This window comes from Manis pentadactyla, chromosome 4 (genome assembly GCF_030020395.1).
Source record: "Manis pentadactyla isolate mManPen7 chromosome 4, mManPen7.hap1, whole genome shotgun sequence".
Taxonomy (NCBI): domain Eukaryota; kingdom Metazoa; phylum Chordata; class Mammalia; order Pholidota; family Manidae; genus Manis; species Manis pentadactyla.
The window spans coordinates 164,426,854-164,443,779 of record NC_080022.1 but is presented as its reverse complement, the minus strand read 5'-3'; the positions used below and the strand labels follow the sequence as shown (position 1 = coordinate 164,443,779).

Here is a 16,926-nt window from a genome sequence, read left to right as displayed (position 1 = left end):
AATTCTGGGTTAGAGGTATCTAACTTTTAAGGACACTGCCAACCAATTTTCCAAACTGGTTGTGCCGTTTTATATTCTCACCAGTAATGTATGAGAGCTCTTGTTACCCAACATCTACAACATTAGATATTGTCTATCTTTTTTATTTTATCAATTTTAATAAATGTGCAGTAGTATTTCATCATGGCTTTAATTTTTCAGAATGACAAATGATATTGAGTATTTTTTTAGTACTTTGTAGAGTTATGTACATAATTCATTTTCAAATCTTTCTTATAATTAATTATATTATACTTAAATAATTCATGGCTATGTATTTTCCTCTGAGTGCAGGTTTTGCCATATCCCAAAGGGTTTGAAAAGAAATGCTCTAAATTTTGTTAGTCCAAAATAATTTTGTCATTTATTGTTTAAATCCCTAAGTTATTCAAAGGATCATTTCCAGGTTTCCCCAATGGTTAAAAATTTTTTTGCTTGCTTATCTCTTAATTATTTGTTTCTGAAAATTTGTGACATTGTAGTCATGAACTGACCTGTAAAATACTAACTTCTTAGAAAAAACAGTTGTGACCAAGAACATGATTCCTATTTTTCAGTTCTCTATAAGCATAAAGAATATATTTTCTCTTTTAGTGTACATGGTTCTGTTTCTACATATCTATTAAATGAAGATAGATAATTAAGTTGTCACAATTATTTACATACTTATTTCTTTTTTGCCTAATTAAAAAAATGTAAAGAGAGGTTTTAGACTCTCTCACTATGCTTTTCTTTTTTCATTCGTTTCTTTTTTCATTTCTAAGAGATCACCTTGAATATTGCTCAGTGCATATATTTTCATTCCTACTGTAACTTCTTTATGGAGTATCCTTTTGTCATTTACATCTTTCTTAAACTGTTTAACTTTTTGGCCTAACCCTGTCTTTAACCCTTAACATTTCTAACCCTGTTTCTTTTTGTTTTTTTTTGTCTGATACCTGCTCATCTAATTTTTTTCAACTTCCCTGTGTCATTTTGTTTGACATTAATCTCTTTTAAACATCATGTAATTGGATTTTTGTTTTTCAAATCCATTCTAAGGATCTTTGCCATTTCATACCAGAATTCAACCCTCTTATATTTATTTGGCATCCAGGATGTTTGGTCTTATTCCTGCCATTTAACTTTATGCTTTCTATTTATTATATGTTCTCTCTCTTTCCTTTTCCTCTTTACTAGTTTTGTTAACCTGATGAAATTTTCTTTATTCTTTTTGTTTCCTTTCCAGTGAAATGGAAGTTCTAATATGTGTTTTATTCTATTAGTGTTTACATTTAAACATTTAATATACAAAAACATATTTTTCTAAGTTACAAAAATGAAATAATAACCATATTCCTCAGTTTTTTTGAAATAATTAGGCATTTTAGTTTTACATTATTAACATTTCTGCTTAAAGTGCACCTCTTATATTTTAAGAATACTTTAATACACTCATTACAGTTTTAAGTCACATTTTCATTTACTTAGGCTTAGTTGCTAAGAAATGAATATTCAATTGAATTATGGGGGGGCACTTTGTTCTTTTTGTTCATTTGCTTGAGGATAGGAACCATTAAAAAGAGTAGTCTATGACAAGTAGTGATTTTATAGCATCTTACTACACTGATGGACAGTGACTGTGAAGGGGTATGTGGGGGGTACTTGGTGAAGGGGGGAGCCTAGTAAACATAATGTTCTTCATGTAATTGTAGATTAATGATACCAAAAAAAAAAAAAGAGTAGTCTATGTCCCCAGACTTACATGTAGTAAGCAATTCCCATTGGTAATATGATGTGGCAGACATAGAACTGGCCCTGAAGTTTGACCTGTGTTTGTCCCAGTTATGCTGCTTGTCAGTTATGTGAGCCAAAGTAAACCTCTAGCACCACTGACCTTCAGCTTCCTCAGCTCCAGGATGGGAATAACTTGGCAGGCTAGTTAATAAGGTTAAGAGGATCAGATCTGCAAGGACTCTGAGAATCACAGTGCCCAGCTGCTGGATAGACAAATGGAAGCATGGAAAATGAAGAACAGAGAGTCAAAGCCTACAGAGCTTGAGATGGGTCCTGACTGTGAGGACTGTCCCTGCCTTTGCTTTTCAGCTGAAAATGTTTTGCGTGAGCTCAGCCTAGAGGTGGCTGCGGAATGTCATGGGGTGAGCTGCTGAGAGTGTGGGGCTCTGTGGTTTCCCAAGACCATGCATGCGGCTGGGGATCCCCACGTGAGATGTAGCCTGCTCACCACTTGAGGTGCCAGCTTGCAACGCCCTGCTGTTTATCGGAAGTCAGCCTCGCACAGAGTGTTGGAAGGGAGACTTGGGGGCTTGGTCTCCAGTGAGTTTGTTAGCTTGGTTGGATTGATTTCTGCTCCCCCCTGACCTGAGACTTGGTGTTCCTCTCTGGCTCCTCCCCACCATTTGTTTGCCTGACCCCTTGGCTCCTTTTTTAATGTCACTTAAAAATCTTTAAGGCTTTCCCTTATTAAAAAGCACAATATATGTGTGTGTGTGTGTGTGTGTGTGTATGTACATTAAAAAGAAATCTGGGAGCTTAGCACCCAAGCTGGCCCACCTTCACGCCTTTTTGCTTTCTATTTTTCACAAGGATGGAGAAGTCCATGTGGCAGGTAGAGACGACCCATTGACCTCTCCTGGCCTTCTTGCTGACATAGCTTGTTAACCCCAGTATCCCAGCATTCCCTTTGTTTCCTCCCCCTGGCATTTCTGCCAAAGTATCTCTGAGCGCTCAGGCTCTGAGTGATACTGAGTTAGACTGGCTCTTAACTGTGCCCCACTCAAGGCTCCCCTTTATCATGCTGGGCTTGGAATCAGGGGTGGTACGCCCTTTGCTGTATCTGAAAATCCCCCTTTGATTAGCTTTTTATTTTGGATCATCAGAAAAATTGCAGGGGTTCCCAAATACCTTTCATCCGGCTTTCCTTAATATTAGCATCTTTTGGTTCAATACCATTAACTCAACTATGGACTTCAGAATTCACCAGGTTTTCCAGCTGTTTTTGGGTTTTCTATGCCAAGATCCAATCCGGGATCCCATAGTGCCCTTAGTTATCATAGACCTTTAGCCTCCTGCCATCCTTGATAGTTTCTCAATCTTCTATTGCTTTTCACAATCTTGAAAGTTTTGACGAATACCCCATTTTAATTTAGGGGAATGCAAGTTCTCCCTCATTTGGAAAGGAGGAAGAACAATTTATTAATAATTTCCTGCCTTCTCAATGGAAGTCTGCTCTTGTCTAAGCCAGTTTTCTGGCAGCAGCATCAATATTCTCAGAAAATTGTTTTAAAAGCAGTTGGGCAAAGAATTTTCTTTCCTCTCCAGAAGTTTGACCGGGTGGCATTTAATATTGTCTCTCCATGACCCTGACTTAGTAAATGAACAGAGAGTGACTGGTGTGGACAGGTTAATGATGTCCCTGGGTGAAGTTACATGTGGTTGTGCCCATGTTCCCTGCAGGGCGCACAGCTGGGCTAGAATTTGCTAAGACTAGCACCTTTGCAGAGATCACATCCTGGAGTCTGGGGACACATATGCCCCTCTGTCTCCCCTTACCTCTGCCTCTGTGCAGATGCAGGATCTACATTAGGGCAACAAACAGCAGCAGCCCAGATGTCACAGTGCAAAAGACCAAGAGCCAAGAAGACCATCTTCATTTGTGTGTGGCTCCTGGGATGACTCACCAAGGGTGCTCTCAGGCCTCCCTGCATCAGGATGTTGGGAAATCTGGTTATAGTGAATATCAAGACCCCTTTGGGATGGAAAGGGTGGAAGGATACAGCAACAAAGGACCGTAAGAGCCTGGGAGGGGTATGGAGAGGAGAAATGAATGGAGCAACTCTTTCTCCTTTTCACATCCAGAGTGTGTGTGTGGCTGTCCTGTGGCTGGCTGAGGCTCCCTATTCTCTGCGGTTTTCTGTCTTTCCTACTCTCAGCAATGGCTGGTTGCTCAGGAGAGGGAGGCCCTACAAAGGTCCAGAGTAGGGTGATTGACCTGATTTTTTGAACCCCAGGAAGATTACACACTTGGGGTTTGGAATGGGTGGCAGCGCTTCTGCATGATGAGAGATCTTTCGTGTTGCACTGGCAGAAGCACCAGGTGGGCTGGAGAGCCCCGGGTCTGCCACTAACCCATGCAAGATTTGGGGTAACTCACTACCTTTAGTTTCCTTGTTTGTTAAAAAAAGGGAGGATTGGATTAGATAATTCTAACTTTCCTTCAAAGTCTAGCAAATTATGAATCTTATTTAGCTTTGTTACACGCAAGATAGTTTGGCTCACCTCACCCCAAAGGACTCCTCTTTTCCTTGAATGCCACCATGTGAGAAGTTTGGGAAGGACCTTAAGTGTGCTTTTGGCCATCCAACATCCATTTCCCATTCTTAACAGTACTCCAGGTTCCTTTTGGGCAATTTCCTCTTCCCTGGTGACTTTAGTCTGGTAGGGACCTGTCTTTCTATAAATCTGTCCTTCTGTATTTGGGGCATGTGATCCAAATGCAACCAGATGCTCCTTTCCTGGAATTTAATCTTGAGCAAGCAGGAAAAGGCTGTGAATGGCTGGTGTTTCCCACTGCACTGGTAGCATCTTGATCTGGCCATTCCTGCGGTTGGATCAGTCCTATACTTCCTGCTTCCAGAGCTGTCTATGCCCCAGCAGTGTCCAGGCCTGGGTCCCAGCCTTCCAGCTCATTCTGAGAGCCCTTGATCTCCTTCAGTGTGAGCCCCTTTTGCTTAAATTAGGCAAAATCCATTTCTATTGTTTGCAACCATAGGTCTGTGTAAATATTGATTAGGTTTTTTTTCCCTAAACTTTTCAAATGTGGACTTGCTCTGCATTTCAGATAACTTCGGTAGTTCTGGGAAGTATGGTCATTGCCACCCAGTGATATTCTGGCTCCAGAATGAAGGATACCTAAGGCAAGTCAGAGGTGATGTCTAGTATGTCCTTTGCTTATTGGTGTCCTTGGACAACTAACCAAAATTCCCTCAGTCTCAGTTTCTTGTCTATTAAATGGAGATAGTAATAACACCAGCCACACTGAATAATCATAAAGATTAAAAATATATTCATAGTAAGTTCTCAGTAAATGTTGAATCTGACTGTGATTGCAATCATGAGAACTTGGATGGGTCATGGTGCTGTGTTGGATCTCATCTGTCTCTGGGGGCCCCAAATAGCTAGGAACAGGGACTGAGAATAATAGTAACACCATCACCAGCACCAGTGAACAGGTACTGGGTTCCAGCTGCTGTTCTGTGTGCTTCATATATGACTCACTTAATCCTCACAACCACCTTATATGGTAGGTTACTATTACTACTCCCACTTTATAAATGAGGAATTGAAGCAGAGAGCAGTTAGATGGTTTTTGAAAGCACCTGAGCTGCTCTGACGTTTTCTGACAGAAAGCATGCTGGGCAGACAGGCCACCATCACACATGCACTGCAGAATTCGGGTGCATTTTCTGTGTCCCTCTCCTGGTCTCAGGCCAGGCATTGGTGCAGCAGTCGGGCAGGGAGGCAGCTTCATTGGTAGGCATGACTCAGCCTGAGCTGCCGGAGTTGTTCTTGAAGTGGGATTTCATTGTGTTTACTGCACACAGACAAACAGCTCTGTCTCTTACTGACTCCACTTCCTTCCCACTAAGTTACCCAAATTCGAACTCGAGGATTGGAGAGGGAGAGCAGGAAGGGAGGTGAAGCAGAGTCGAAAGAGGACTCTGTCTTGGGCAGTAGTGAATTTTCCGGCAGCTGTTCCCGTGTAGTCAGGATAGATTGACAGGATGCGAAGATGGGCTTCCGTGCTGTGTCCTGGTTGCAGCTTCGAAGATGAAGCTTGGCTCTCCTTTGGGGAAGCTGGCCCAGGCACCGAACATCTGCTGCTAAGGCCAGAGGGAAGACTGGCCAGTCCTCTGGCCACATGCTGGCAGAGCAAGAGAGACAGAGCAAAGCCACGGAGTGGAAATGTAGGCTTGAACAGGGGGTCCAGCCAAGGAGCTGGAGGGGGCTGCATACTTGCCGGGGTAGGGAGCAGCCGCACGTGCAGGGCCTGCCACAGGGAGGACTCAGTGACAGGCGCCTCCAATACTTATCTCACTGAGTCTGCATGACAACCCCACACTGTTATTCCTGTACTTTACAGATAGGAAAGCAAAGCTTGGGGAGATTCTGTGAATTTGGGAAGGATGTAGAGCAGAGCCTGGATTCGAGTTCAGACCTTCCTGACTCCAAGGCCATTCCAGAAATTTCTCTTTCCTTTGGGCTTGTGACATTGGAGCTGGGTCCTTTCTGTTATGATTTTCATCTCTGGCCATTATTTAAATGAAATACAAGAATGCAGATAATTGATGAGATCCATGGATGGAGGGAAAGCCTTTATTTTGGCTGTGGCCGTTGAAGAGGAGGGAACAGCCAAAGTGAGGGGGTGTCTGTGTCAAGCATGGGAAGCCTGTGCTGAAAGCCTGGTCCTGGGCTGGAGAAGCTGCAACAGGTTGGAGGGCCTTGGAGATCATCTGGGCCAGTGGTTCCTCACTGGTGGTGATTTTAAAAATGTCTGGAAATGTTTCTGGTTGGCATAATGGGAATGGAGGTGAGCTACTAGCTCCCAGTGGGTTGAGGCCGGGGTGGTGCTATACCCCCTACAGTGACAGGACGCCCCACCACAGAATCACCTGACCTAAAATGGCAGTGGGGCTGAGGCTGAGCAAGGCTGGTTTGGTAGCTGTGCATTTACAGGTGTGTAAACAGGGACCCAGGACTGAGGTGCCCTCCTGCCAATAACACAGTCCACATGAGGCTGACATGAGACTGCAGCCCAGGTCTGCTGCACCCGGGCCTCAGTCAAGGAATGTAGGAATGGGTTTCTAGGGGAAGGGAAGGGTCCAGTGCAGCTCAGCTCAAACTGACCAGGCTGGGTAAGGTCCTGCACAGGTCTCTCCTTGGGGAAGAGATGCTTCTAGTCTGCTGATTTGTCCACGGGACCCAGCACCCAGTGGGGGAAGGAGTGCTGTGGGGAGTCCCAGGAGCCACATGAGCTGGGTGCTACTGACAGCGGTTGGTAGGAGGTACTGCTCAGGTCTTCTCTTCTGGCCCTGAGAGGCCACTTCTCCTGCTGGCCTGCAGTGACCTTCACGTTCCCCCAATGGAAAACATGGGAGCCACCACATCCCTTGACTCCTGAATAGCTCTTGATAGTTTGGAAAACACTTAACATTTTGTTTCTTCACTGACTCTGTGAGACTCACCACAGCTTCATGAGGTGGGCAAGGTGGGTGTGATTATCCCCATTTCAGAGACAGTGGGAGAGGGGCTCAGGACGTGAGCCATATGACCACACATCTCACCAGAGGCCCAGCTGAACCAGAACCGCTGCTTCTCATCATGCCTGGTGCTCTTTTGACTCTTGTTTAACGGCTTCCGTAGAGGGGAGCTTTGGGTGTGAGCGCAGTGCTAGGCCTCACCTCTCTTTCCGTCCTGCTTTTCTGTGGCCCTGCTATGTGCTCTGCTCTCGAGGGCATCAACATCTCAGTTTTTACACTCCAGTTAACAAATATATTCAGCATTTAATTTTCATTTTAATAAGTGAATCTTCCAGTTGAGGTAGCATTTGCATTTGTGAGGCGTGGTGTCATGTAGCAGGGACACAGTGCTGACAGAGCCATAGTTCCATCTCTAACATGCTCAGCATCTGGTAGGGATGCAGACACAGGAACAGAGAGTGATGGGCAAACAGTCACAGAGGGAGCCACCCAACTTGGGCCTGGAAGGGCTCTGGGAGCCCCAGGGGAAAACCACTGACCTCATGCTACTGCTTTATAATTTGCACTGTTTAACACTTTCCCCAGGGGGCCTTATGCATCTTCAGAACATAGAGCACTTCTTTTTACTTTGGCCTCTCCAGCCCTTAGAGAAGTCTGTGGCATAAGACACTCATGAGAAAAATTAAAGAAGACACAAGTAAATGGAAATCTATCCTGTGTTCATGGATAGTAAGAATTAATATTGTCAAAAGGGCCATCCTGCCCAAAGCAATTTACAGATTCAGTACAATCCCTATCAAATACCCATGGCATTTTTTAATGACCTAGAGCAAATTACCCTAAAATTCATATGGAACCACAAAAGATCCTGAATAGCTAAAGCAATCCTGAGAAAGAAGAACAAAGTAGGGGGTATCATGCTCTCTGACTTCAAGCTTTACTACAAAGCCACAGTAATCAAAACAGTATGGTACTGGCACAAGAACAGACCCATAGATCAATGGTACAGAATAGAGAGCTCAGATATAAACCCACGCATATATGGTCAATTAGTATATGATAAAGGAGCCATGAATATATAATGAGGAAAAGACAGTTTAATAATTGGTGTTATGAAAAAACTAGACAGCTACATGCCAGAGAATGAAACTGGATTACTGTCTAACTCCATACACAAAAGTAAATCCAAAATGGATTAAATACCTAAATCCAAGACATAAAACTCTTAGAAGAAAACATAGGAGAAAGTCTCTTGAACAAACATAAGCATAAGTAATTTTTTTCCTGGACAAATCTTCTGAGGCAAGGGAAACAAAATAAAAAATGAACAAGTAAGACTACATCAGACTAAAAAGCTTCTGTACAGCAAAGAACACCATCAGCAGAACAAAAAGGCATCCTACAGTATGGGAGAATATATTCATAAATGATTTATTCAATAAGGGGGTTAACATCCAAAAATATATAAAGAATGCATACACCTCAACACCAAAAAAATAATAACTTGATTAAAAAATGGACAGAGGACCTGAACAGACATTCTCCAAAGAAGAAATTCAGATGGCCAACAAGCACATGAAAAGATGCTCCACATCACTAATCATCAGGGAAATGCAAGTCAAAACCATAATGAGCTATCACCTCACAACAGTCAGAATGGCCACTACCCAAAAGACAAGAAATAACAAGTGTTGGCGAGGATGTGGAGAAAGGGGGACTCTCCTACACTGTTGGTGGGAATGTAAGTTGGTGTAGCCACTGTGGGAAGCAGCATGGAGGTTCCTCAAAAAACTGAAAATAGAAATACCGTAAGACTAGGAATTCCACTTTAAGGAATTTACCCAAAGAAAATAAAACCCCTGATTTGAAAAGATATATGCACCCCATGTCAATCACTGCACTATTTGCAATAGCCAAGATATGGAAGCAACCTAAGTGTCCATCAATAGATGAATGGATAAAGATGTGGTACATAAACACAGGGGAGTATTATTCAGCCTTAAAAAGAAAGAAATCCTACCAGACCTAGAGGGTATTATGCTAAGTGAAATAAGCCAGGCAGAGAAAGACAAATACCACATGATTTCACTTATTTGTGGTATCTAAAAGCAAAACAAAACAAAGTGAACAAAATAGTAGCAGATTCAGAGACATGAGAAGTGACTGGTGGTTACCATGGGTGAGGGGTTGGAGTGGGTGGGTGGGTGGGTGGGGAGGGTGAGGGGGATAAAAGGAAACAAAAATTCTCAATCATAAGGTAAGTGGGTCACAGGGATGGTAGTACAGCATGGAGAATATAGCCAGTGGTTCTGTAACATCTTCCTATGTTGACAGATAGTAACTGTACTAGTGGGGGTAAGGATTTAACAATATTGGCCAACTGTTGAGCCACTGTGTTGAATACCTGAAAGAAATATAAGATTGTATATCAACTATACTTCAGTAAAAAAGAAGAAAGGGGCTTGGCACATGGTTGTAGTCCAATAAATGCTTGTCCTTTTCTGTTCCCCTTGGAGGAGATATAAAAGGAGTGGTTAGGGTCATGGCTTTTGGAGTTTCAGCTCCTTAACATATTTACTGGGTGACTTTGGGAGAATTAATTAATCCCTCTGAGCTTCATGCGCCTCACTTTGGAAATGGGGCTAAAACCAATAGCTGCTTCATGGAGCTGCTGTGAAGATTATCTGTGTAGAGCATTTGGCACTGTCACTGTGCGTGACACATAGGAAGATGTCAAAGCTGCAGCTACTGTATAGTGATTATAGAATTGGGTGGCAATGCTTATACTGTCCTGCACATGCATTAGTGCTGAGATCCCAGCAACTGTGGTTGATTTGAATGGTTCAGGCCTCAGTGCTGTAAGAGTATGGATTTCACTGCTTAACCAACTTACAACGCTTTGTAGTTGGAAGAGAGGTTGCTTGTTGATATGCTCAGAAGTTCCTTTAATGCCCCCCAAAACAGAGAAAAAATTATTACAGAAGCACAATACAGATAGGTCTTCTGTGGCCAAAAGAACATGGGGCCAACATATCTTAGATTCATGGTTCAAAGCTTATTGTTTACTGCCCCCCTGCCTGAACCCTTGGAACTCATCTGTGATCATGAAAGGGATTCCCAATTCTAAGCTCCAGAGCGCCTGACCTCCAGGCTGAGAGTGCCCATAGCCAGCTCAGGGACAGCCCAGAGACCCTGAATCCTGGAGGCCTGGACTGCTGACATTCTTTGCCCTTTCCTGGATCTGCCACATTCCCTTTGCTAAGCACCAGGAAATCATTTGCCTGCAGGTCATAACTAACATGTCTGTAGCCATCTCTATAGGTGGCCAAATAGTGGACAGGATTGCTGACTCGGGGTAGGTCTGTGCTAGGAGCTGTCAGACAGATGTGGGGACTGAACCCAGTCCCCTGAACCTTAAATGTCAGGGGCAGAATCCCAGAGGTCACACCACCTTGTTGCATTCTGGGATGAGCTTCTCTTTGGAGACAGCTCAGAATTTCCTTGCTGTCCCCAGCAACTGTTCCTTGCATATACACACAAAGAGATCTTTTCTTTTTTCTGTTCATACACAGTCAAAATGTTAGCATCTGGGTCCCTGCTTCCCTCTGCCTTTCCAATCACCTGTTTGTGCATTGTTAGGCGGTAAGCTGCAGGGACAGAAGTGTTTGGAGCTCCGAGGTAGCCGCTGGCTCTGAAGCAAGGACTTGGAGACTTACTGTCAGCTCTGTTCCTCTACCTGGGGGCCCTGCCAATATTGTAACAGCATCTGCAGAGTGTGTCTAACTACAGGCTGCAATGATCCTTTCCAGAGCCTGCATTGAGGTTCCTTAGAATTTCCCATGCCTATACGTAGCATGTGTCTTCTACTGAGAAGTCCATCGCACCCCTAATTTCTTTTTGCACTGCATCAGCCAGTCTCCTTGGACTTGTGCCTTGGAAGGTTGAGCTGGGTAGAGATTTTTGATCAGTCCAAGCATCTTCCAAAAAAGATTAAGGAGATCCTGTGTCTATAGATGTTGAATTTTATGACCAACTTCCAGGGACTTCCTTTGTTCTTGCTGGAGGGAAATTTCTGCACCTCATACCATACATGCCTGGCTCTGTGACAAGTTACCTGCTCCCATCCCTAAGTTGAAAGTTTGACCTCAGAGGAGTTCCATAACTTCCTTCTCACTGTTGGGACACATTCCTAAGGGGATTTTCCAAACTGTTAGAAAGAAAGGGAGGTGGGGTGGACAGTGAGTCTGAGGATGAAAGTGGGGCAGATGATGCTCTTGAAGATAGAGTCACACTTTCCTGATCACCCCATGATCTGAAGCTAAATATGGGGTCCATCAGATCAGTTGACTGAATCAAGTCTTCTGTGTAGCTGAAGTAACATGTAAAGTCAGTGGTAGGAAGAACTCGCTTTAAAGGCAATGAAACTGGAGGGACTTTTCTATAGGGAAACTTAGAAATTCACCCTTTACCCAGAATCACTTTTAGAGCTCCTGGAATGTGAGATGAAGGCCCTGCCCATGTATGTCACTGCTCTGTATATGTGGTAAGCTGCCACTTCTACCTTAGGATGCCATTTACAGAAGTATCTGGATGATTTAGCTGTAGAGTGTGTCACTGTGAGGATAAGACCCAGAAAACAGGACATTGTGTTGAGCAGAATTCATAAGTTCTCAAATATACAAAAGTGAGTAAGAGGAGAGGCTGGGAGATATAAAGAGTTCAAGAGACCTGGCTGGAGCTTTGAATCTGAAGAGAAAGGTGATAAGGAAAGAAGTCCCATTGGTTGGGGGTTGGGGCAGGGGGAGACTAGAGAATTTTCAAGAATGGGTATTTTTGATATTAAATTGCAAGTTGTTTTTCCTTGAAATAAATCCTTACCCCTTAAACCTCAGGAAATTCTTCTAGATGTGTGGCTTGGGGCAAGATTTGGGGGCAAAGTCGGGCTAAAGAAACCCTCTTGCACATTAAGATTGGTGAGGGTAGAGGAAAGAAGAGGTGGGGAAGGGAATTCCTAAATCAGGCAGAATTTGGTAGGAGCAGGGATCAGGAGCCAGCTGGGGTCACGTGGGCATGCATCTTCTGGGATTCGATTTCCTGCAGGATGTGTCATAGGCAGTGATGCCTATTTATTTATATCCTAAAGCTTAGAAAAAGCCCGTCTAGTACCTGAGTATGTTCGGATGCTCGTAGGTAAAGCTCAGAAGGGAAGTTCAGGAGGCCACACCAAACTGTTCAGCCGCCTCTGGGGAATATGACTGTATGTAAGTGATGGGGAATTTGAGGGAGCCTTTATTTTTTTCTCTACATGTACCTCAGTATTATTTCAATTAAAACAGGTTAATAAAAATGTGTCATTCTATAATTTAAAAGTGAAAAAAGGTACATATCACCCATAATCTTACTGCCTAGATATAACTTCTAACATTTGATGTGCATCCTTTCTGATGTATTTCTATCCCTGTGTAAACACACATAGGTGTGTGTGTAAACAATGGGATCATATTATACTTGTGTAGCCTACTTTTGAAACCTTATATTATATTTTAGACCTATTTCCATCTCTTTAAAATATAGATACCATTATCTTTCAACAAATGTTTTTCAATATTTCATATTTCAACAAAAAATATTCCAGTGTATATGGAATGTGTCCCATGGCTGATGTAACTGATAGTAAGGACACTAAGGTCATTTCCATTTTTTCCCTATTATTCACAACGAGTATCTTCATAGATGCATCTTTTCATAGTTTTTAGTTTTGTCCATAGAAAAAATTCTGAGAGGTGGAATTACTGGATCAAAGAGCAGTCATGTTAAAAATTTTGATACATATTATCCAATAATCCTCCAGAAATGTACCAATTGCCACTTCTACCAGCTATCAGTGCTGACATATTTTTTTTGAGCACTCATTCTGTTCCAGACAAACAGACATTATTTTTGCCCTGAGGGGGTTTACATTGTATTAGATGGCTTGCTAACAGATCCTAAGATTCCCTATTTACTTAATAAGCATGTAATGCTTACCACGTACCATGTAGTTTTCTAAGGACCTTAAAATATTAAGACATTTAATCCTGACAACAACCCTCTAATAAATCAGTATTAGTATTTCCATTTTACAAATGATAAAGCTGAAGCAAAGAAGTTAAGTAACTTGCTTAAAGTCAAAAAAGTGAAAAAAGGTACATATCACTCATAATCTTACTGCCTAGATATAACTTCTAACATTTGATGTGTATCCTTTCTGATGTATTTCTATCCCTGTGTAAACACACATAGGTGTGTGTGTAAACAATGGGATCATACTATACTTGCGTAGCCTACTTTTGAAACCTAATATTATATCTTAGACCTATTTCCATCTCTTTAACGATCAGTTAAAGAGAAAAGTCCCATTGGTTGGGGGTTGGGGTAGGGGGAGACTAGAGAATTTTCAAGAATGGGAATTTTTGATATTAAATTGCAAGTTATTTTTCCTTGAAATCCTTACCCCTTAAACCTCAGGAAATTCTTCTAGACGTGTGGCCTGGGGTAAGATTTGGGGGCAAAGTCAGGCTAAAGAAACCCTGTTGCACATTAGGATTGGTGAGGGTAGAGGAAAGAAGAGGTGGGGAAGGGAATTCATAAACCAGGCAGAATTTGGGAGGAGCAGGGATCAGGAGCCAGCTGGGGTCACGTGGGCATGCGTCAGTGGATCCAGACCACTGATGATCAGTGGGAGAGCCAGGAGTGGACCCTAAGAAGCAGCCTGGGTCCAGAATGTGTGTTCTTCATCCTGCACACAATGGGTAGTAAGTGCCTCAGTGCCGAGATAATAAACCAGTGGCTTGGAAGCCCTACCTTCAATCATGGAAGCTAACAGAGGAATGGCATTCTAGCTGCCCAAGACCAGCCCTTTAGGGCTAAGGGTGGAAGGGGCCTCAAGGGGCCCAGCTAGGTAATTGAAGATAGAATGGAGGGGTGAGGATCCAAGTTTTTCCTGGAATTTTCCCTTAAAAAGCTGTCACTGAGGAGTCCAGGGATGGAAAAACCAGCTGCGGCCTGTGGCTGATGCAGGAAAATGGAACTCTTTTTGGAGGTTTGAACGGTGAATTGATCCCGAAGGAGGAAAGCTAGAGAATGAAGAAAGGAGAGAGAGAGAGACAGAGACAGAGACAGAGACAGAATGAGAGAGAGGGAGAGGGATGCTGAGATGGGAACTTGAGCTTGAAGTCATGCCAGAAGCACCTGCGTGCAGAATATGAGGGTGTGCTGCCCTGGGAAGGGGAACACCTGTGGCCGGAGAGCAAGCTGCCGTTGGGCTTAGGTGAGAGAGGTAAGGACAGGTGGCTGCTTTCAAATCTTGGAAAGCTCTGCATCCAGGCAACACATGGACGCAGGACAGTGGGAAGCCATTATATTTTCCAGCAGAGAAGTGATTTGACCATGGGTGTGTTTTAGGAGTATCATGCTGGAAGTGTGGAGAGATTTGTGAGGGAGGGACAGACGAGGACGGGAGACGGCTGCAGCAGTCTGAGCTAGTGGCATTTGGGATTGGATCGAGGGCAGAGGCAATCTGAGCATAAAGATGAGCATAAAGATGCAGGACAACGTGAAGAGGAAATGGAGACGTTTGCAGGTCTGACTTTTGTGAGGCTGGATGGGGGGAGTAAGGAGAAAGCATGATTCTGTGATTTTCAGCTTGAGGGTTTGGGAAGCTGCTCCTGCCCTTAGTGGAGACTGAAGACCCAGGAGGAGGGCCGACTGCAGGTAGGGATCAAAGACAGACGCTTCTGTTCTGGATTTGTTGCTTCTGAGCTTTGTGAGCGACCCAGATGCAAGGGCCAAGCCGCAGCAGGAAAGGCAGGCTTGGAGCTTGGGAGAGGAGGTAGGCTCGGAAGGAGGGTCCTGAGAGTCAGCATCCCGGGGACAGGCTGTGAAGAGTGGGCGGGGGTGGGATCCCACCGGGAGAACTGGCAGAGCGGGCAGAGCAGGGCACCCGGGCTGGACCTTGAGAAGTGTTTCTGTTCAGGGGAGTGGTTCTCAATCTTGGCTGCACATTGTAATCACCTGCAGGCTCTAAAGCTCCTGATGCCTGGATCCACCTCCAGATATTCTGATTTCAGTGACCCTGAAGGCAGCCAGGATATCAGACATTTTAAAGCTCCCCAGGTAATTACACTGTGCAGCTGAGGTGGAGAGCATTGGTTGAAGGGGATTACAGAAGAGGAATGAGAGAAGGAGCCATCTCAGTAGAGCAGGTGAGGGATTAGGAGTGTTTTCATGTGTTGTATAATATTAGCTGAGTGCCTGATACTAATACTAATAACTACCATTTGTTGAAGACTTTGCTCGGTCAGGCCCGGTGTTGAGTGCTTTACATGCATTATTTCATCTTAGTGCTCATGACACTATGAGACAGATATCTTTACCCCCTGTTGCAGGGTAAGAAACTAAGAATCAGAGAAGTTAAGAAACTGTCAAAAGTCACACAGCTAATGAAGGGTGGTCGGGGGGAGTCAGGACTTAAACCTGGTATTGAATGTGTTCCAAACCCTTGTAGTGGCTCTCTGAGCTGCCGCAGTGAGCTGTGTGGTCTGATGGCTGTAGAACAGTCAAGTTTAATAAGGTAATCACCGGCCTGGGGGGATGTGCAAGGTGCTGTGGGCACCGGGACGAGGAAGCTCGCTTCAGCCTATGGGGGTCAACAATAGCACTGCCTGTAAGCCAGGGCCAGGGAAACATTCCTATTTATCCCTGTGCCCAGAAACAGGCTCCACCTCTTGATAGGAGGGTGGCATGTGTGTACAGGGAGGAAAGAACTGGTCGTGGCCATCCTGGAATCAAGCAACTACAGTCTCGATCAGCAGCACGTGGGCACTTTTGAGAGAGGCCTGGGGACTGTGTTAACTTTCCTTTCAGACCCTTAGGTCTCAGGAAGATGACAATGCCTCTCTAGTCAACTGGCAGCCAGATTGGTTTCTGTCTAATTTTAAGCTACGTAGAACAAAAACCACAGCTACTGAGAAAGGGATCCCAGCCTCAGTAACCCTGAGGAATTCCTCGTGGGCGGAGCAGCCAACTGAGCCAATGGGAGCATGTGCTGCCCTAAAGGGAAATAGGCTTAGACAAACTTTGCCATCTTAGTGGGGAAGGTGTTTCCTAAGTCGCTGTGAACTTCCTGTGTGTGGGAGGAGAAAGGGCACGTTTAGGCTTTCAGAAATGGGAAGCTAAACGTGGGCATCAGCCAGGGTTGTCCTCACCTTACGTATCAAAACTGAGATTGTGTTTGTGTCATTCTGGACCACGTGAGTCAGAACATCATAAACTTCACAATGGCCAGACCAAAGGCTTCTGCTCACCCTTGTGATTTATAGCAGAAATCACAGGCTGCTGCACTAACTCCTCCACTTCCCACTTATGTTTGCATGAAGTTCAAGGGGGGAGAGCAGCTGAACTCTTTGCTGGACGTGGTCAACGTCACTACGGCCTTAGAGGGAACCAGGGTCGCTCTGTGCCTTTTAAGATCTGGTCCTTGGCATCTGCTCCTGACCGAGAACGACACCTCTGCACTAATCATATCGCCTCCTCTCTGCTCTATCCCTGAAGCCTCTCAAGGCAACCAGCAGGTACACAAGTTTCACTG

General features: G+C 44.2%; 1 long non-coding RNA gene across 1 annotated transcript in view; it reads left to right on the top strand.

Annotated features, from left to right (window-relative positions):
* The window catches only part of LOC130683561 (uncharacterized), a 186,459-nt gene that overhangs the window by 54,497 nt on the left and 115,036 nt on the right, over nt 1–16,926 (top strand). The gene's annotated exons all lie outside the window — the stretch shown is intronic.